This window comes from Corvus hawaiiensis, chromosome 3, assembly GCF_020740725.1.
Source record: "Corvus hawaiiensis isolate bCorHaw1 chromosome 3, bCorHaw1.pri.cur, whole genome shotgun sequence".
NCBI lineage: Eukaryota > Metazoa > Chordata > Aves > Passeriformes > Corvidae > Corvus > Corvus hawaiiensis.
The window spans coordinates 17,971,259-17,992,741 of record NC_063215.1 but is presented as its reverse complement, the minus strand read 5'-3'; the positions used below and the strand labels follow the sequence as shown (position 1 = coordinate 17,992,741).

The 21,483-nt window shown below is 38.2% G+C and overlaps 1 long non-coding RNA gene across 3 annotated transcripts in view; it reads left to right on the top strand.

Annotated features, from left to right (window-relative positions):
• The window catches only part of LOC125324209, a 131,174-nt gene that overhangs the window by 95,784 nt on the left and 13,907 nt on the right, over nt 1-21,483 (top strand). For 2 of the 3 annotated variants that reach the window (XR_007202865.1, XR_007202863.1), the window contains exons 4-6: nt 9,466-9,579; nt 12,288-12,320; nt 15,456-15,536. This is a non-coding gene — a long non-coding RNA (uncharacterized LOC125324209). The remainder of the gene's footprint in view (nt 1-9,465; nt 9,580-12,287; nt 12,321-15,455; nt 15,537-21,483) is intronic. The other variant, XR_007202864.1, reaches the window with a different exon arrangement.

Genomic DNA, 21,483 nt, shown 5'->3' with positions numbered 1-21,483 from the left:
TCCAGTCAGCATTAGTGTGACAGGATGTACTAGCACTAGCTCAGCTCCACCCAGGTAAACTCTGCTGGCTCTGCAAGCTTCTGGCACCTCTTCAGAGAAGCCACCCCTGTAGCCACCCCACTAGCAGAACTTTGCCTTATTTTAGTGTTGTCAGCAATGACACTGCACAGTGTTTCACTGCCCACTTTATTCTGGGAACAAAGAGCTTTGTGTAGAAGTAACTTGGATCAGGTAGGTTTCATCCTGTCTGGTTTTCAGGACCAGAGAGTGGTACAGCTTTCAAGGCAGTACACCTTTGCTTGTTTAGCATTGTGCTTTAAGCAGAAACACTTTGGAACTTGGTGGTCACCCTATGACCTGGATAATCTGCATTGATAATCTCACTGCAGGTAAACTACTGAGGACTACAGTGTCATTAAATTCATGAAAATATGATAAGGTCTGAAAATATTCACAAATATGGGGTTTCTACCCATTTTGTAAATCTGGACCAAAAACATCCTTTGCTTCACCCACCTGCACCCATGGTTTAGCATTTTCTGGTAATTTAAGCACCTTCCCAGGACTCTCCTGGTCATTTAGGTATGTGGGTGGGCTGAGTGAAGCAGAGTTGGGCTCAGCACCATGGCTCTGGCCACAGCCACCTCAGGCTGCCTGGGAACAGAGCGGGGCAGTGACCACTCTGCTTTGGATCTGAGAAGGATTTAGCTGCATGAAGTGAGCTGGGCCATTCCATCTGGCTTTGGAGGTAGAGAACAAAACACTAGCACTCTAGCACAAACGGATCTCTAGATACTCCATTTTACTGCTTAATTCCAAACTGGGCTAAGACAACAGGCAGAAAAAAGTCTCTTTCTAGACATCTTTGTTCTTTTTTAGCATGAGAAGTGCACAGATCTGTAGAAAACAATGAGCACACTTACAGACATTTCTTTATCGCAGTTTCCTCTCAGCACTCCAGGAGTTTTGGCCAAAGACAGCATCCTTTTATGATTCCCTGACTCTTTCCTATAAATGTTTTCCTTTCCACTGAATCATGTCATTCACTCCCTCCCTTTGCTGTAGATTACTTTACTTTGATTTTGGCTGGTCCTGCATTTACAAGAGATTATTTTGCTATGAAAATATACATTAAGCTTCCTGTCTCTCATTTAAAACTTTCTGACCTGCTCTTTGAGTCTCTCAAAATTATAGCTGTGATTATGCTTTTGTTCAGCCCTTGGGGATTTTCTGCTCTCAACTTTTTCTTTTTCAGCAAAAATTTGGAATTACTGGTTCTCCTAGCCTAGTTCAAGAGAACGTTATCAAAATTAGGTGTCAGCAATCTAAATATTACCCTGTTCTTCAAGACCTCTAATACAGCAATGACAGTGACTGGCTGGTTCCACTGTGAAGTAAATTCATAACCAAAACCAGAAGTAATGCATTGTGTTGCTTCCTGTAAAAAGCAAACACTATCTTTTATTATATTTGATATATTTATGATATCCCCAAATAATCAGTTTATTCATAGTAGGTGAAAAATGAGGCCTGACATTATAGAATGAAATTACAAGCTTTTTCAAGGGAAAGAGTCTGAATGTTTATAGGAATATTTATAAGAAACCTAAGAATAGTTTAGAATGTTTTCATCCAGGTCTCCATAAAGATCTGATCACTGCAGTCACTGGAGCCTAAAGATAAATTCAGGTGTGCCAGAACTACAGGGTGAGTTGAATTCCCCTTTGCTCTCCATTGACTATATTGACTATATTCCCCTTGTCTACAGCTGCTTGTAGCTCATATAGAAAAGCATATTAGGAACAGGTAAGTTTAAGGATCTGGGTTACTCACCTATGCTAAACTGTCTGGTACATTTTGAAATCACATGGGCTGCTCCAAGAGACATGAGATTTATGCAGGTCTTATGTCACATCTGTCAGCTCCCCTCAGAAATGCGTTATAGCAGGTCAAATGGATAGAAACTCTATCTTTAGGCAACCTAAATATGAGCAGTCACACACTGGAATCTGGAAAGAAATTTCACCACTTCCTCTGACTAGTCAAGCACTTAATTCTGATGAAATGAAGGGTACAAAATTCACATCTATTTCCTGTTTCTGCTTCTCCTAGAGTTAGTACAGATTTCTGTTTTATTGAAGACATGCCTGGATAACTAATTAATGCTTGCTAAATTTTTCAAGATCTTCCCAGGAAAGAAGCAAAGCAAGGTTGATACAGCTGACTGGGAGGAGCTGATGGAGCATGGCTTTCTGTCTATTGTTTTCCTACCCTGTCAGCTTTTCCAGGCATGACATCATCACATTCAGATTCTCTCACCTTTTTGGCTAAATGTGTATAAAGTAATAAACATGCCCTCCCATTGACCTGCTTGGCTCTCCAGGGCCAGTAGTATCACATTTTTGCCATTCAAGAGAGGAAAGATAAAAGCCATCGGGTGCTTTGTTAGCTGAGGACTGATCATCTGAGAAGCCCCTTAAGTGGGATAGCATGGAAGTGGAGACCAGTATAAGTGTAAGGTAGAGTAGAATGTGACATTTTACTTAGAAGAAAAGGCATCAAGACACTGTAGGATCAGCTTTACCTATTAATTTCTTACACTTGTAACTTATTCATTCTGCTGAGAATTTGGTTTTAGTTATTCGTGCAGTGAAAGAAATGACTTTAATTTATGAATAGAAAATCTTATAATTATGTAATACTGTGCTAAGTATGTGAGAAGTAGTTTAGCTCCTGAAAGGTGTTGGGACAACTGGGAAGACGGGTGACAATGCTCAGAGATTCATCATAATCTTTCAATCCAGTCATTCCTGCACTTGCTTTTGCTTTGGTTCAATTTTTGTTCATCAAATTGGAAATTGTCAGGAGAGCAATTAATGATGTGTCTCTAAATCTTTATGTATGACGAAAGGAAATCAGTCATCTGTATTGCCAGCCCTGGGGGAAGGGAGAGGAAAATCCAGAGAGAATCTAAATTCTCTTAAACTGCTATAGCAAAGACTATGGGATCAATTAGTGTGACTGGAGTGAATGTGCAGCAGGCCCTCCTGGCAAAGTGCCGCTCTCAGTGTGCGGCTGGGCTACAGTGCTGCTCTTGGAAAACAGGACTCATCCTGCTTGCTGGATCAGTATGGAATTGCTTTCCCAAGACAGAATCCCAGCTGTCTAATTGGATGTGTTGTGCTCTTTTCATTTTTCTCTTTACGCCTATCACCACCTCTTTGACTGGAAAGGTCCCTGCTACAGTCATTACTGCTTTCCTACTGATGCCATACTGCATTTAACATTTCTTTAACACGGATAGAATTTTACTTGCAAAACACTGCTTATATAGTATGTACCATTGCATCCAGTATAGTGTTTGGAAGCAATTACAGATTCTTAAGAGGTGCACTGTAACAGTGCATGGAATGTCTGGTTTGGCTCTCAGCACTGTACTGCAACTGATTTATCACTTTATCTGCCTGCAGTTTCAGTCATTCCACTTACACACCACCCTCATACATTCTCAGCAATGCCCTTGCTTTCACCTACATGTTTCTATTAAAGTCAGTAGTAGAGCTGATAGGAATAAGTCATTGAAATACTTTTTTCTTTGGAAACTGCTGATTTAAATAAATAATAAAACTCACACTGGTATGATCAATACTTGTAAAAACTTGCATGTTGTTTTGGTAGAAAGTCTTTCAACTTTCTCCTCAGACATCCCTAGTAATTTTAATTTCATCATTTTTTTATGACTATGCTGCTCCCTGGTATCTGTTGTTTGGGGGGGTTTTTTAGTGATGCTGGTAAATCCTTTCATTTTGGTTAATGAAAAGAATATTTTTAAACTCTTTTTCACAAAGAAACAAGCTCCAAATATTGACTTCTCACCTATCTGGCTTCAGGAACTGGACATAATTGGATGCTGGTTATGCTGGTTCAAGCTCTAGACTAATCAGACTAGATTTTTGCATAAGGTGGAAACATAAGAACACTGACATCCAGCTTCAATCAGGATCTAGATTTTTTAAAAGTTAAATAGTAGATAGACCCAAATGATTTAAATTTCTGGGTTTTCAAATCTAAATTCAAAGAGTTTGCATCTTGAGTCATCCATGATTTAGCATAACAACTACTTCTTTTTTGAGTGATCCTTAGTTCTCCTTCTGTGAATTTGCAAAGTGAAAACCAAGCTCTTTATAATTATTGTTGTTATTATTAGTAATGTAGAAAATATATAATAATGCATCTTACATTATAATAATTATATAATAATAATAATCTATTCATTTATATGGTGGAATTGCACAGAAACACCGGTCACTCTGAGGCCCAAATAAAGGAACAGAAGAAAGGTGCAAGCAAATATATACCATTTTTCTAGGTGTTGGCAAATGCTGTTATCAGCAAATAATTCTTAGCATCAGTTCTCCCCAGCCTATTTAGTATTAGTAGTTTGGTTTCTCACAAACATTCAGAAATATGAAATATAAAATAAAAAATAATATTTATAATGTACATTATGGGTCTTGCAACCTGACATTTTATTTATTTAATTGTGCTTTAAGAAATTTACATGAGAAAGAGCACTATTTAACCTTCAGGTATAATGATAATAATTGGTTTTTTTTCCTTGTGGGTTATGCTCAAGGGTTTGCGCTTTTTTTCTGTTGGTTGGGTTTTATTTTTTGTCTCGTTTTGTTTTGGGGGCTTGTTTTTTGTTTTTTTATTTTTAACTTCTGAGCAAGATAAATCATGCAGGTAGTTTTCTGTTCATGACACATGGTAGCTTTTATTTTCCTGGGTTGAAACAGGTTGGTTTTAGTCTTGAAGCTATTTAACTGCATAAACAATACACAAGTGTTGCCATACAAAAGAATGTGGAGCATGCAGACTTGTCTAGTAGGCATCTCTGAAACAACATATGTCCTAAAAGTCAGCTTGCCATCACTGGGGAAATGGTGACATGTCTGAGGCAGTGCTGCTGACATTGCATGAGGTTAATGAATGACAGTGCCAAAATGCCAGCACTTACCTTGTCACCGCCAAAGAGCTACAATTAAATTGCCCCTTAAAGAACTGACAAGTGACGAAAGGGGTTTCAGTGAAGGTCATGAGTATCTAAGATTTCTATTCCTTTGAGCACTGCTGTAATTTCTGATTTGCCACAAAGAAATCACAAGACAAATATCCTCTATAACCCAGAAGTCTTCCCACAGAATTATTAAATTACTGGGGCACAGTTAGTATTAAACCTGCAATATTAAGACGTATTGTATGGCACCACAAGTTTACACACTCAAACTGTTCTGTGTCCTATGTTATATTTCTTTCTTGGCCAGCAGTATCCATAAAAAGGGGAGAAAGTCCTCCAGAATGTATTAGACTTTTTTTTTTTTGAAAGAGCACAGAAGACTTTTTTCTCATGAGAAAGACATGATTTGTATCGCCAGTATGAAGGGAGGATGGGTACCATCTAACAAAGGTTTGTCTGTGCATCCACTGAAAACAGAGGGTGGAATGGATGTACCTCTTGTGCTGATATTAATATGAGCAAAATATTTTAGTCTTTTTTTCTTTCATTAATCAGGCAAAAACCCTATCAACAGAGGCCACAGAATCTGGTTTCCAGGGTTTAAATGGACACTTTCATATGAATCTCATTTTTTAAAGCCTGCATCGTTCTGACAGCATGGCAAAGGTAAAACACATTCCTAAAGTGTGAGTCAAACTGTATTTACATATTTACATTTCAGATAAACAAGTGAAAATATTTATAATAATTTTATCAAGTGTAGGAGTCCTTGCAATACTGTAAATTTGTTTTATTAATTTGAGGGAAAGGTAATTTTATTTATGTTTTTAGATGTTAATTGGGAGAAGACTTTGGAATGAAATAATAGTATAAACTCAAAATGGAAAGACAGAAGAAATAAAGATAGTATTCAGCAAGATCGCAAGAGAAATATTTCTGTCTGAGCTTTGAAAGTAATGTATGTAGGGGGTCTATAAAATGGAGAAAAAGTGGTTTTTCTCCCCTCAGATTGCAGAGGTTACAGAAAACTAATGTGTCCACACAAAAGCAGTGGGTGAAAAGAGGAAGTGGAGAAAAGCCGCTGCCAAATGAGTGACAGAATCAGAGAAGAAGGCAAAACAAGTTTAACAGAGAAGAGCTAGCCCATGGCAATCTCTGAAGTGGGAAGAACAATTTTGTATCTTCCACAGGGCCCCAAAGGAGCACTGAGCATGGTGAGCCTAAATGCTGAATTTCCTGAAACTGAAGCACTCTGCTTCAGGAGCAGAACATACATTGATTAATTTTAGTGATGATACTCTGAAATACTGGGAGTTCTTTTGCCTGGTCTTGGGGTCCTGCAGCAGCCTTGCAATTAGAGACCATGGTGCAACTGCTGTTGAGGGTCCAAATGCCCTTTAAGGTGAAAGCTGCACTATGATTTCATTCTAAAGAAAGGTGCAATATTTTTTTTTTTCAGACTGGCCTAGTGTTTTCAGCATTTCTACATAAATTAGAAGTCTCTCCTTCCCATACACAAAATTCCTCTTTTTTTTTTTTTTGTTGTTTTTTTTTTGTTTGTTTTTTTTTGTTTTGTTTTGTTTTTTGTTTTGTTTTTTTTTGTTTTGTTTTGTTTTGTTTTTTGTTTTGTTTTGTTTTGTTTTTGTTTTTATTTGTTTGGAGTTGAATGCTAAATAGCTAAGAAGTTTCTCAATCAAAGATATCAGTTTAAGACATCCCACTTTTGGAGGACTGCTCCCACCTTTGATTTATAAAGGTGAGCTGTCACAGCATCATGGAATAATTTAGGTTGGAAGAGATTTCTGGATGACATCTGGTTCCACATCCTGCTCCAAACAGGGATAATTTTATTCATGTTGCTCAGGATTTTTCCACCAGAGGTTTTAGTATCTTTGACTGTTGATTTGTTTGAGAGTAGGAAGGCTCTGCAGAGGGATCTGAACAGGCTGGATTGATGGGCTGAGGCCAAAGATGTGAGGTTCAACTCAAGATATGAGTCAAGTGCTGGGTCCTGCCCTTGGCTCACAACAACCCCTTGCAATGACAGGCTTGGGCAGAATGGCTGGAAAGCTGCTAGGTGGAAAAGGACCTGGGAATGCTGGTCAACAGCAGCTCAACATGAGCCAGTGTGTGCCCAGGTGGCCAAGAAGGCCAGTGGCATTCTGGCCTGTATCAGCAATAGTGTGGCCAACAGCACTGGGGAAGTGACTGACCCCTTGTACTCAGCACTCTAGTCCTGTGTCCAGATTTGGTCCCTTCGTTGCAAGGAAGACATTGAGGGGCTGGGGTGTATCCAGAAAAGGGCAACAGAGCTGGTGAAAGGTCTGGAGAGTAAGTCCTGCAAGGCAGAGCTGGAGGAGCTGGGGTTGTTTAGCCTGGTGAAGAAGGCTCAGGGGAGACCTTATAACTCTCTACAACTGCCTGAAAGGAGGCTGTATTCAGGTGGATATCAGCCTCTTCTACCAGGCAACCAGTGACAGGACAGAGCCTCAGTCTGTGCCAGAGGAGGTTCAGGTTGGACATCAGGAAGAATTTCTCCACTGAAAGGGTTGGGAGAGGGCTACTCAAGGAAGTGGTGATATTGCCATACTTGGACGTGGTCAAAAAAACTTCTCAGTGTGACACTTAGTGCTATGGTTTAGTTGACAAGGTGGTGTTTGATCAAAGGTTGGGTGGACTAGAGGATCTTGGAGATCTTTTCCAGTCTTACTAATTCTATAATTCTAAGATTCTATTCCACAATTTCTCTTGGTAATTTGTTCCACTATTTTACTCAATTGTCCCGAAGGGTTTTTTCCCAATATTTATTTTTGATTTGTTTTGTTGCAGCTTATGTCCTTTGCCCATTCTTCTATCGATAAGCACCTCTGAGAGGAGTCTGGATCCATCTTCTCTTAGCACGGCCCTCTCTTAAGCACATGTGCAGACATTGGCATCCACACAGTATTTGTGTTGTACCTCTCTAGGCATCTCAGAGTTGTGTAGTCCTGCAAAGATACCACTATGAGTCAATTTTGTCCTTTCAGACCACCAACATTCATTTCGAAACCTGATCATCTCCAAATTCTTTCACAGTATCAGAACAAGTCACTTGACCTCACTGCAAATGTAGAGATGTAGGTGGAGGCTGCCTGGGTGAGGCACAAGATGCTGCATCCCACAGGCAAGATGGGGAAATCTAGGTGCTTTCAAAAAGCTGGTGACCTGTGGCCTCCCCTGATAAATGCTGACTGAGTTGCCCCAGAAGTGAGATAAATTACTTTCTCAAAGCTAACTACTGTGAACAATATCAGCCACAACCTCAGCCGTGCCCTCTGAGCCACTGCTGTAAAGGGCAGGGATTCAGCCATGGTACCACCATAGAATATTTTGAGTACAAGACACAGGAATGTAAGAAATGATCCAACTACTAAAAACTAATGTTATGGATGCTGTTTATCATACCTAAAGCCAAGCTGCAGTTCTGTCTTTGCTTCCCAGTCAGCCAGATTACCCCACTTAGAATATACTGTCAGTCTTTGTGGGCCATCCTTGGAGTTAACTAGAACTTTGCTTTAGAGAATAATTTATTTATGTCTCATGTGTAGGAAAAGTGATACATATCTCCAAATTAGACTAACCTTAATTTCAGAATATTGCTCATTAATTTGCAATAATGAGATGTAATGAATATTTATAGAAGATTTTATCTATACCTATTAATTTACCATAAAATGCCACTGATATCACTGCATTTTGAGGTCATAGCACAAGGCAGAATAAAATGGAAGGCTGATAAAACTTCTCTTTGCAATGTGAGGCTTGGATATTATGTTTAAAGGGTAATATGTTCTGAAAAAATGTGAGTTCAATGTGTCTGTAAGTAGTTCACTGGCTACATTATCGAGAACCGAGTGACTCCACAGATGTAATCTTACTACTAATATGGGTCCTCATTTTTTGCACTTGTATTTTAGGCATTTTAAAAAAACCAAACCCATCACCTGTATTTCTGCACTTAGTAGAAACTGAATGATCTCACTCACAGTGATTATTGTGAGACTCTCAAAAAATCTTTCACCTTAATGAAAGATCAAAGGAAAAGCTGAGATTATAACCCATGGTTTTCACCATCATCTTTGACAAAAGGTTTCAATCTCAGTCACCAATCATTATATATCAACTGCCTGAGACTAGTTTGGCAGTATTCTCCCCTCTTTAGTTGCAGCTTTATATATTATTTCCTTTTTTTGTGTAGTTTCTAAAAGGAGGAGTGGTTGTTTAGAAAGTTTCAATTAAATTTTCTTTTATGAAAAATTAATTGCAGAAAATTCTTTGATGTGCTCAATTTGTCTCATGAATGAGTTCCAAATGTTAAAATGTGAGTAGATGTATTCATGACAAGAAAGAAAAACATATGATCATAACACCTTGTTCTTTTTTATTTTTTCCTTTTTTTGTCCTAGGGTCTAGATAGATTTTCCTTAGGATTTCTCATGAGTGGAGATGTGAAAACAGCTTCTGGTCTTCAAAGTTCACCAGCATTTTATATTCTGTAGCTGTGCTTTTCACATGAGGAGGTAATTCTAGCTAAATCACTTAAGCTCACCAGATTAAGCACTTTGTACAGTATAAATTTTTCTGAGTTTGAACACATTCACAGAGCAATTCTGCATCAAAAATTGGTGTCTAATATGGTTTATTCTCGCTTGAACAAATAAAATAATAATAATGGTCCTTTACTGTAAATCTAGTTCAAGGATTTTGTCTCTTACTACAAAAATACATATACTGCAACTGAAATATCCAAATATAATGCTGACCATCTCCTGCTCTTGTTACATAGAAATTTTAGTCCTAACCAGGGCTCTTTATTTTATTAATTCTCTATCTGATTAATTTTTTACTCTGTTGACTGTCAACCAGTGCTAGCAGAAGAATTTAGGTTCCATTAGACAGGATTCTGAGAAGGGAGTCCTATTGTGAGAGCAAATGCCTTTCTCTTGGGAGCTCTGGTTACAGAAGGACCTGAAAAGGACCTCCTGGAGGCTGGGTCTGGAGAAGGGGGCAGTGAGTGATGGCTGGCTTTTTTCCACACAGTTTGCAAAATGAAATAGCCTAGAAATCAGTTTTTCTGGATGGACAGCTATACTCTGTCAGAATTTGGAAAAACATGCTGTTTTTCTCTCTGAAGGAATAGGTACTATCAGAGCATAAACAAATATACTTTTCCATCAAAAGTACCTATACCGAAGCTTTGGGTTCAGCTCAGCTTCTCAAACCCTTAGCAAAACTTTCTGAATACCGATTTGGAATAGAAATGATTTCTCATATGTGTTGTATTTATGCCTCTTTGCTAAGTGGCAAAAGCTTTCACAACAGTTTTTTTGCTCACACAAAATATTAGCAGTGTGTCTACACCCATCTTTGCTTGCAGACTTGAGTAATAGTATATTGAAAATGAGGACTTCACTATTTATCCCTTGTCTTCTGTTCATCTCCTGTCTTACAAGTCTCATTTCTCAGACCAGAAAGCAGAAAAAACATAAAATGACCAAGATAACTAATCATGCAATCAAGTGGCAAGCAGTCCATAGCTCAGACATAAACAGCCTACATGCTTAACACAGGGAAATTCAGCCAATGGCTAGCTATCATAACTCAGTTTTGTTAAAATCAAAATTGTATTACCCTTCTTCTTCCTTTTTACAGTATCCTGTAATTCTTGTAATAAATCCTTACTTATGCAATCTTTTCCTGCCACACTTCAGTTTCCTTACTTGTACAACTCATGGACATCATTATTCCCTGCTATTTTTCTGATAGAAAACCAATTTAAAACAGCTCCACCTTGGTTTGGGGGTAAAGATTCAAGGCCATGTCTCATTAGACAGAAAGGCAAGACCAGATGCCCTTGCATGTCAGGGCCATACCAGTTGTTTGATTAGGTGCACATGGCTGACACTGTGATGGACTGGAACTAGAGCAAGGACTTCTGCCTAGACTCTGATTTATTTCTGACTCTGTTGGTACCCAAAATAATGCACACTGGCATGCTTAAAGAGCAATATTTGTTTCAAGTGAAGACATAAATAGTTTAAAATTAATAAGAGAATTTGTGGGGTTTTTAACCATCTTTGAGTGCTATGTTGTGTGCTACTATGGAAAACAGTGCAGAGATTGGGGAAGCTTAAAGGGAGGATGAAGACATCAGCACTAAAAGAACACACTGATCAAGCCCTTGCAAATTGACTGGGAGAAGCAGAAAGCTCCATGGCTGAAAGAGCATTTGGATTCATGAACAAACAGCATCCACTGAATTTTGCTGCATTCAGAAAACAAAGTTTCTTGAATTCTTGAAAGCAAGTAATAGTACATGCAAGCTACCTTAACCCATGATCACTCCATGATCAATTTCTCTTCCTAATGACACTAAAATTGCTACTCAGGATAAAACATCATAATGGTATTATCATGAAATACCAGGCTCTGTTATGAATGAAACAGTCCCTGCCACCCCCAAAAAAACCTAACAAAACAAACCACAAAAACAACCAACAAACCAACCAACCAGCCAGACAACCAAACAACAAAAAAAACCCCACCCCAAACCCAAAGAAATAAAAAAAACCCAAAAAAACCCAAAACAATGGGAAAAAAAAAGAAAAGCAGATGCTGAAGTTAAGCACATGTACTAAATGAAATAACATCTCTCTAAATAATACTTTATTTTAGACTGATGTGCTTGGGCATAGCCTTCAAAATGGACTATCTTGAGCAATTTCATGCATTTTCTCAGCTAATCTCACATCACCAATATCAAGCTTGTCATATTGATTTTAAAGGGGAGGCAAAAAAAAAGTGGGAAGGTAGTTTGCCTTTATCAACCTGAACACGGTTGCCAGGCAACTTGATGACCTGACTTGGGATGGATTGTTACAGTGACCTGACTAAATAGCCCCAAAACACCCAAGAATTTGTAAAGAAAATATAGCAAAGCTGATTTATTTCTGCAATAATAAGTATTAAATTTCCGGTTTGCCTCTCTAAAGAAAAATATATACAATATATAGTTATATAAGGCAAATAATACTCTTAGTGTCAATTAAAAATGGATAATTATATAAAAGAGAAAGAATGGTCTATTTGACACTGAAAACTCTGACTTGATATTGTTTCAATTTAGTGTGTTAAAAATTAAATATATAATTAATTTAGTATAACCTTCTTTTTACAAATGTGGACTGTTTCTTAGATTTACAAATATTTCTTACACATGCTATTCCAGAAGGCTGAGTAGGAGAGATGTGTGCAGGTTAATGTAAGAAGTTTTAAAGAATATTTTTGAAATGCTGACTTATTTGAAATTATTTTTCTTCATTTTCCTTCACGTAACCCTTTGTATTTTCAGACTGGCATTTTAAATTAGTTACATCAGGTATATAACATCATTGCTAATACTATTTTTTTGTTATAGTCAGAGCCTGCTTTCAACCAATTTTTAACTTTGCCAAATACTAAACATATTGATACTAGGTGAAAACATGTTTTTTTCCTGAAACATTGGCTGAAATGGAAAAGACAAGAGGCAATAGGCAGAAACTGATACACAGGGAGATCCACCTAAATATGAAGAACTTCTTTACTGTTGGTGTGACCAAGCACTGGGACAGATAGCCCAGAGAGGCTGTGGAGTCTCCCTCAGTGAAGATGTTCAAGAACTGCCTGGACACAATCCTGTGCAGTGTGCTCCAGGATGGCCCTGCTTGAGCAGGGAGGTTGGACCAGATGACCCACTGTGGTCCCTTCCAACCTGACCCATTCTGTGATTCTGTGAAATGACCCAACCATTGTCTCATACATCTATCATATCAACAGTGTTTGAATTTCTGTTTGTACCAAGTGCAAACAGAAGGAAAACACTCAGCCCTTTTTCTAATAACTTCTTGTTCTGAGGCACTTGATGTTTTCTTAGTTTCCACTAAGTCATGAGAAGGCAACTCTGAAATTATATTTCAGTGTGAAGGGTACTGCACTTCTTATACTGACAGATGTTTCTTGCCAAGAGACACACATAACAGATGAAAATATAGAATTTGTGAATTATTTGAAGCTGAAGAGTATGCTTTGCAATTCCATTATTTTATAGAGGCCTTGATAAGATTATGGTTAGTTTGGGAAAGAAAACACTTTTAGAAAGCACATTGAAGGATGAAAATTTACCGGTGCTAAACGCAGATATTGCCATGTAAGAGCATTCCAGACAGAAGCTTCCCCTGAGCAACTTTTATATAAGCTTTTTACAGTCAGAAATGTATGAAAAATGATTTTCTGCAGAAAGACATATGGAGTTCAGAATGATAACTCATGAAATGAAACAAAACCAGTATATGCAAATGCACATCCTGAGGAAAAAAAACCCAGACTTTGAAATTAGGTGAAAGTATCATAATGGGCTGTATTGCTTTGCAGTAATTCTTATTTCTGGTGTTAGCAGGCACTGGAAAACTGTGCTTGAACTCAGCAGGTGATTCTTCACTAGGGAAGACCAGTGGATAACATTCTATGAATTTATGGATGAGACACTAGTCTTAGAAGTAACAAAATTTCTATAAATGGAAAATAATGTGAATGGGTCGGCTGACTTGGTGTCACTAGATCTCAATAAGACTTAGTGTGTTTTGTTTCATTTTGGGTTGCTCCAGAACAAAGCAGATAAAGATGAAGATTAAAATTAAGCACTTTAGTTGAGGGTGAATAGGTTTAATGTAAGAACTGTAACAAAGAACTGTTTCGGGTAGGCCTCAGTGGGCTGTACTGAAAAGGAACTATCAGAAAATAGAGGTTCTACAGAGAAAGATTCTGGGGCTAATGCCTGTTAATATTGCAGAAGTGACTAAAGCAATGCTGCAGGGAAGGCTTCACCCACTGCTTGAAGGAAAGATCATGGTCAAAATGATGGCCTGCTCTTTGTGTTTGGTGCAATCTGATGGACCATCCCAAAAAACCAGAGATTGACCACCTCGTGAGCTAGTAAAAGGTAAATGTGGCAAAATATTTCTGGAGAAAGTTGAGAAGTCAAACTTTTGCAGACAAAGTACAAGAAAAAATTCCATTTCTAATATTGAGAGAGAGAAAAATGAAATTAAATAAAACAAAACAATCAAACAAAACCCAAAAATTATAAAATTGGTCCTGAAAATTAAGAAATTTCATAATTACAACATATTCACAATTTTCAGCAACTTTTCAAAAAGAGTGCTGGGGACCTAAATAATTTCAAGATGAAGATTGGGAAGTGTGTGCAAATGACACACTATAGGGGTTTTGATGTTCAAAATAAAATCTTAAAGATGAGACTTTCTGATATACTTGAAAAGAATTTAAAAGGAATGTAGTAAACACTCATAGACTTATATTTATCCTGAAAAAATATTTGTCATATTTTGAAATAACTATATACTTTACATCACATGTAAGAAAATGAAGAAAAGTGAAGAAAATAGTATTTTTCCCTCTCCCCATAAGTTAATTTCCTTCCTCAGAAGCAGTGAGAATTAGTCACAAGACTATGTGCTGTGTGGAGTGCTCTGAAGTGCATCGTGATAGTGGGAAACTCACATTTAGCTGGTGTGTCCTTCAGGGGCTCAGTGTTGAAATGATTGCCAGATGCTGGAGCTGGAAGTTTTTTCCCAAGGTCAGAGTCTTAGGAACCACTTTGTTTCCTCAGTACCATGTGCTGTAGTTCATATGTTCAATCACATCTGATGTTCTTCGGTGGTGTACTGTGAGATTTTTCAACTTTTGTTATTCGCTACATAAGTTTGTGAATGTGATGGATTCTGCTTGTCTGTTGTGGCAAAGGAAAAGGAAAGTTTATTGTAAGGGGTCTTACATAATAAAGATCTGAACTGTGTGGTTTATATAGCTTTTATTTTTAAAACACTTCATTTGTATTGCTGGATGGGCATGAGTTCAGATGGGTTTATTGTCCCTGTGTGAGTGACAGATTGCCCAGAGAGGCTGTGGAGTCTTCCTCACTGGAGATATTCAAGAGCTGTCTGGATGCAATCCTGTGCAATGTGCTCTAGGATGGCCCTATTTAAGCAGGGAGGAGACACCTTACCCATTCTGTGATTCCCTTCCAACCTTACCCATTCTGTGATTCTGTGATTATCAAGGTGGACGTCATTCATCACGAAATGTCTGTATACAGCATAGACAGTTTCCTGGAGTAGTTATTCCTCAACCTATTAAAAGCCTGAAAGGTTTTTAGTATGACTTGGAGTAGAGATTTCCCTTTTTCAATTTTGTCTATGTTAGGAAGTAGAAATCATAAAGGTCAACCAAATAATTTCAGGTTCTTTGTGGAAATTACTTCTTTTCATTATTCCTGTGGAGTGTTCAATAACAATCTGGCATTTGCTTAACAAGACAACATCTTTTCTGTCCACAGGTCTTTTTTCAGAAATTAACAGTCTACAAATGATAATGAGCTTAGTGAATCTTATTAACACAAGTTACAGCTGACTGACAAGTAAGTATATGGCTGTCATGTAATGTAATCATGGTGTTATAATTCAATTAGCTATTGATTTTAGTAACCCATACTATATTCTAACTGCTGCAGAAAAAAACCATTCAATATTTGTAGTTTTATAATTTATACAAATTATATCAGTCCCAGACATTATTGACCTCAGATATTATAGAAATGTATGTATTTTGTGTTTAATACAAGTGCTGTTTGTTTTTATGTATTACTATTCATGCATTGGCTATGGGCTATACTGAAGTTTCTTCTACTCAATCAAACTGATTTTACTTGGAAATAAAGTGGGGATTATTTGCTATTTATTTAACATTTACGTAGATCTGATGTTTTATCATTTGGTACTTGTGCAGTCATTTGTACCTATGTAAAATGAATATGAAACAGGCATGAAGCCTGATTTTCCAGACCATTGATTTATCTACCCCTTTGGACTAGAGTAGATGACTGCACAAATGGCAAAGTGTGTTGCTCTCAGGCATGAAGAGTCATGAGTCCAATTACAAATGTTAGGCTGAATTGCCAGATGCACTACTACTTCAGTGAGTCTCAGGCCACCCTAATACTTCTTTTACACCAGGGTCTTGGGAAGGGGAAGCTGAGAGAGAATTTCTCCCATTTTCTCAGCTATGGCTTCAATAATTTCTCATTGATGGTAGTAGTCAAGCAATCAGACTGGTGGAGCCATTGGTGCTTTGGTCCCCCCAGTCTTGCTGGTAGCTGTTTTAACAGGAAGAAACATAGAAAGGTAGATAAAGCTGTGTTTAGTTTTTTCCATCAGAGGTAGGCAGTGTAATAGACTTGATTCATTCTGAGGAGAGAAATAAAGAAACAGCTAGGCCACTACATACTCCTTGCACCCTGGCCTAACATTTTAAAAAGAAACAGTAGCTGTTGCTTATTATATAATGGTTCTTGATCTCATATTAGCAATTGTATATTTTCAAAAATACCTACTGTAATGATTACTTTAAAGCCCTAATCAGTAACATTTCTCTACTGAGTTTACTAATTATGTTTAGGCAGGAACAGAGAGTTGAGAATGCAGTCATAAGAAGGTGTAAATATATTGATTATTTTCACTTGATTAGATGAACCCACTCTATTTAAAGTAAAAAAGTCTGGTGTGCAGGTAGGTCTTCAAGAACCGTGTCATTTTGAACTTGTGTGCCAGAAGTCCAATTTCAGATTTAGGTTCTTGATTCCTAGTTTTCGGATGTGGTCCATCAGCTAGTTCTTGCACCAGTGAGTGCAGTCACCAGAGCTCTCCTACAGCAGTCTTCCTGACTGCTGGTGTTTGTAGTATGCCAGGGGCAAAATATTTCAGACCCACTTCTTATGTTGCAAAGGATACACTTTCTTAAAAGTTACTGAGGCCTTTCTTGACTTGCTTGGATTTCAGCTCATGCTGCATTCAAATTAACTGTATGTATTTTACTTTAGAATGTATTTTTCTAATAGTGTGGAAATCCTGTACTCTTAACCTGGTTACATGAGAAGCTTCCAAACCTCAGGGTCTTTTACTTGACAGATTTATCAATCTACTTAAATGACTGTGGCTTGCAACTTTGACTATATGGCAGTTATACTAACAGCCTGAAAAGTCCAGCAAATAATATAAGTAATTCAAGGCAAGAGCCTTTTATGACTATACCACATAATTTACATGTGCAGAATAGTATATTAAAATGACTTAATAAAAAGAAAAGCCATTTCAGAGAATTACTTTTTAATGTCATTGTTTACCTCATTTCTTGTTCCAATATGGCTCAAGCCCAGGCAATTTTCTTTGTCTCTGGCACTGCCACAAGACACAGGCGGGAAGTTAAATGTAATAAGCAGTCTGCCTACTTTTGGGAAAGTAATGCATTATCCCATTCTCACAAATGGGCACCTATCACCAGCCCCTGTGTATAACCATTTTAATATATGTGGCATCTTGGCTGAAGAATGCTTCTCATATGTAGTCTTAACAGAAGCAGTTCTTCAGCATGACTCAATTCTGCTCTTTTCTGAATTCTTTTCTAAGGGATCTATTCCTATAACAGATGAAATCTGTACAAGTAGGGAAGCCTTCTACAGTTTTCATTTTGCTACTGTGACTGACACTGAAGAATTGGTGGCAGGGGTGTCTGTTATGTCCCATAAAATCCTCATGGGATGCCTGCTAACCATGTTGACAAATTGCTAGCCTTGAAGTCATTTTGCTGCAAGTTTGTTCCCTAAGATACATGTATAAAAGCAGGTAGGACACCTCTGTAGCTTTTACTGTTTTACTGCAAGTTGCTTGTAGAGCTTTTCATTGATACTGTCTGTGGAGGGCTGTGATTCTTTGGTGGAAGTAAAATGAATAAGAAAAGGATACATTTTGCCATTAGCAAGATGACATGTTTTCTTTATCTCTGTTTACTCTGACTTTTGAGTAATAATGAGATATATACATCTTTATTAAATTGTTCCATTTTATTTAATATATGACTCCAACCAAAACAAGTAAAATAACTCTATAGAGTGTAAATAAATACAAAAGCTGCTTTTTAGAACAGTAGAGTGCAGAAATATCCTCCCACCTCATGCAATGGCCCTACAACATTGTCAGCCTGCAGTCAGTCAAAACCAATGTTATTACACAGATAGTCAAATCTTGTTGAAAGTAAATTCTATTTAAGGTATTAATAATGACCCAGAATTATTATAATTATAAGATAGGAAAAATCTCTGATGAAATAAAGCTCTCTAATTCTTGATACACCTTGATTTTATGTGTCCCTGACTTAATTAAAAAACTAAAAATCTCACTGCTGGTTGCTGAGAACTGTAGTCTCAGAGATGGCCAGGCATTGCAGCAGCCCTCGCTCACGGAATACCTCGTCTGCTGCTTCAGTTACTACCCAGGCTCTCAGCACAACCTGGCTGCTTCTGAAGGGGATCTTCATGTACCAGTTCCCTGAAAAGGGACCTGAGTTAATCAGGAATGGAGAAGCAAAGGAGCAAAGTTTATATTGGCAGGCAAGACATGCTTATGGCCAAGCCAGCAAGATGAACAGGCAGCCCTGTGACTTGCCTTGAACCCTATTGACTTGACATGTTTGCAGACAGCTTCAAGCCCATGAGCTTGGACTTCCCTACACTGGAAGAGCAGATGTGGACCTTTTTCAGTCTGTGTGCACTTCAGCATGTCTCTGTATGGGAGCATTCAAGGTCAGGAGTGCATTGTCCAGGATGTGACGCAATTTTGTACACAGACAGAAGCACAGGTCCTTGAAGCATGATTTTGGGAGACAGCTGAGGCATTCTTGCTCTCATGTGGATTCACCTAAACATTAATAGGATCATGTTTAACATCCTTAACTAAGAATGCAGAATGGAGACATGAAAACTCAATAAAAACAAATAAGTGTCTCCCCGGGCATGTTTTATTTGCAGGAGAATCACCTCAAACCTTTTGGCACAGAAGGCAAATTCTGTGAGACCATGATTTAACTAAACCTGATAAATCTAGTATTTCAATGGAGCTTCTCAGGGGGACTGCCCTTTGTATGTGATGGCCCTGCAAAGCTTGTTCCTCAGCAACGTGTGGCACAGCCATGCGAAAGATGTGGCCACATGTTAGGATGCCAGTTGGTGGGGATGGAGTCCCTGCAAGGAAATATTGCTGCTCCCTGCATCTCTCATTCTGGGCAAGTGTTCTCCTATAGGTAAAAGTCCTGGTTGTAAAGATTTACAGTTTCTTCTCATGACAAATACTTTCAAGGTACCATGGTATTTTGTGAGTTATGAGGTTCTGCTATCTGGGAAAGAAAAAGGTCAAGATTTGAATGCTGATATTAAAATAATTAGAGCTAAACAACTTCTTGCCTGAATGTGATGTGTTGTGGGCATACTATTCCAAAGAGCCCAAGAAACATAAGAGAGCAGCCCCAGGCAATGCTGCAAGGGGCACATATGTTATTGCAGAGATTTAAAAAACAAAGCTGACAAGCAGACTTGCCTGAATTGGTTGGATTGGTGTTTGCTCAGAGTTGTCACTAATTCAATTCAGATTTTCTGTGTAATATGAGTGCTTAATTTCAAAAGAAACAGTGTGGAAAAAGTGTGTGCAATCCTCAGGAGATTCTGATTGCAAAAGGCATGGTTGGAGCTGATTAGCCTGTTTACCCTGTCAGTTTTCACACATAGACAGATAGGCAGTCTTGTGTATTTCCTCAAGCAGATTCTGGAGAAGGCTGAGGAAGAAAACGAAATCCAGTTTCAATTCCATTTTTTACTCACCCCCTTGTTGTAATCTGGGATAATGCTTTAGCTGGAGATCTCTTATAAGTGGGAGGAAATGGCTAATTTTTGGGACTGTCATTGTAGCAGATCAGTAGTTCCTGAACTTACTCCCTCACCTTTGTTTCCAAGGAGTGAGATTTATTAATCAGTTGGTAATAGTGCAAAACTCACTTGCTTTTTCTTTCAAGTATTTACTTCTGGGCCAAAAGGGAACTAATTTCTTCACTGTGTTTTAAGTTACTTACATCATTTACATTACTTACAAGGTCTTTTTTCCCCTTTCATACTTGCAGAGTTTTTTTATTTAATAACAGAAATAGAAGTCCTCCTTTCTAAATGGTTCCCTGTGCTCCCATGGTTAGAAGTCACAGCTGCTTCCCTGGGCAGTCCTGTGGTCTCTTCTCCAGCCTTAGATGTTTCCATAAGCATATTTGTATTATTGGTGTTCTTTAACTGAAAGAGGATTTTTATTTCCTTATTTTTCTATCCCTATTTCTTTCTCTTGAGGAAAAGGGCATCTCAAATGTGAGAAACTTTGAGTTTTGAATTTGGTTCAACCTATCACATGGTTCCAGGGATCCAAAGATGTTGTAGGGAGAACTGCGTCAACTCTGAGAGATTTCCACAATTTGGTCTGATCTTCTTGAGAGTACCTAGGAGAATTTTAGGAATACAACACTTAGGGTCCTTAAGTTCTGGCTGGGGTAGAATTAATTTTCATCACAGTGGCTGGTATGGGGCTATGTTTTGGATTTGTGCTGAGCACAGGGTTGATAATAGAGAGATGTTCTTGTTACTGCTGATCAGGGCCTACACTGGACCAGGGCCTTTTCTGCTTTTCATTCTGCCATGTTGGTGAGGAAGGGTGGGAGGAGTTACAGCGGGGACAGTTGACCCTAATGATGAAAGGAATATTCCAGACAATGTGACATCATGCTCAGTTCATAAAATGAGGAGAAAAAAGAGGAAGGGGGGGACATTCAGAGTAATGGTGTTTGTCTTCCCAAGTCACCCTTTCTGTGATGGGGCCCCTCTCTCCTGGAGATGGCTGAACACCTGCCTGTCCTTGGGAAGCAGTGAATTCATTCCTTGTTTTGCTTTGCTTATGTGTGCAGCTTTTGCTTTCTTTGTTGAGCTGTCTTTATCTCAACCCACAAGTTTTCTACCTTTTACCTTTCTGATTCTCTCCCTGGATCCTGCTGGTGGGGGAGTGAGCGAATGCCTGTGCAGTATTTGGCTGCTGGCTGGGGTTAAACCATGACATGAGGATGGGTAAAAAATGATGTTCGCTTTCATTCTGTTAATAATTGGTAACCAGTGGTAGAGATATTACATGTAGGGTACATGTCACCAAGTTTCAGACATTAAACATTTAGGTGTCAGGTCTAAGCTATTTTTAATAAGTATCTACTCTAAGTTACAGAGATGGGTACCTTCAGACAAGAGATTTTTTACCTCCTCTCAGGATACTTCTTTCATTCTCTCACTGCATCTTACTGGGCTCTAGGAAGGAAAACTTTGCCTTAAACAAAACATAAATGAAGAATTTGGAATGATAGAAAAAGCCATCAGTAGGAAAATACAGACCAAAGAATCAAGCCTGTTAGCTAGGAGATCTTCAGACATTTCACAAAAGTAAAACAGAATGTCAGAGCAA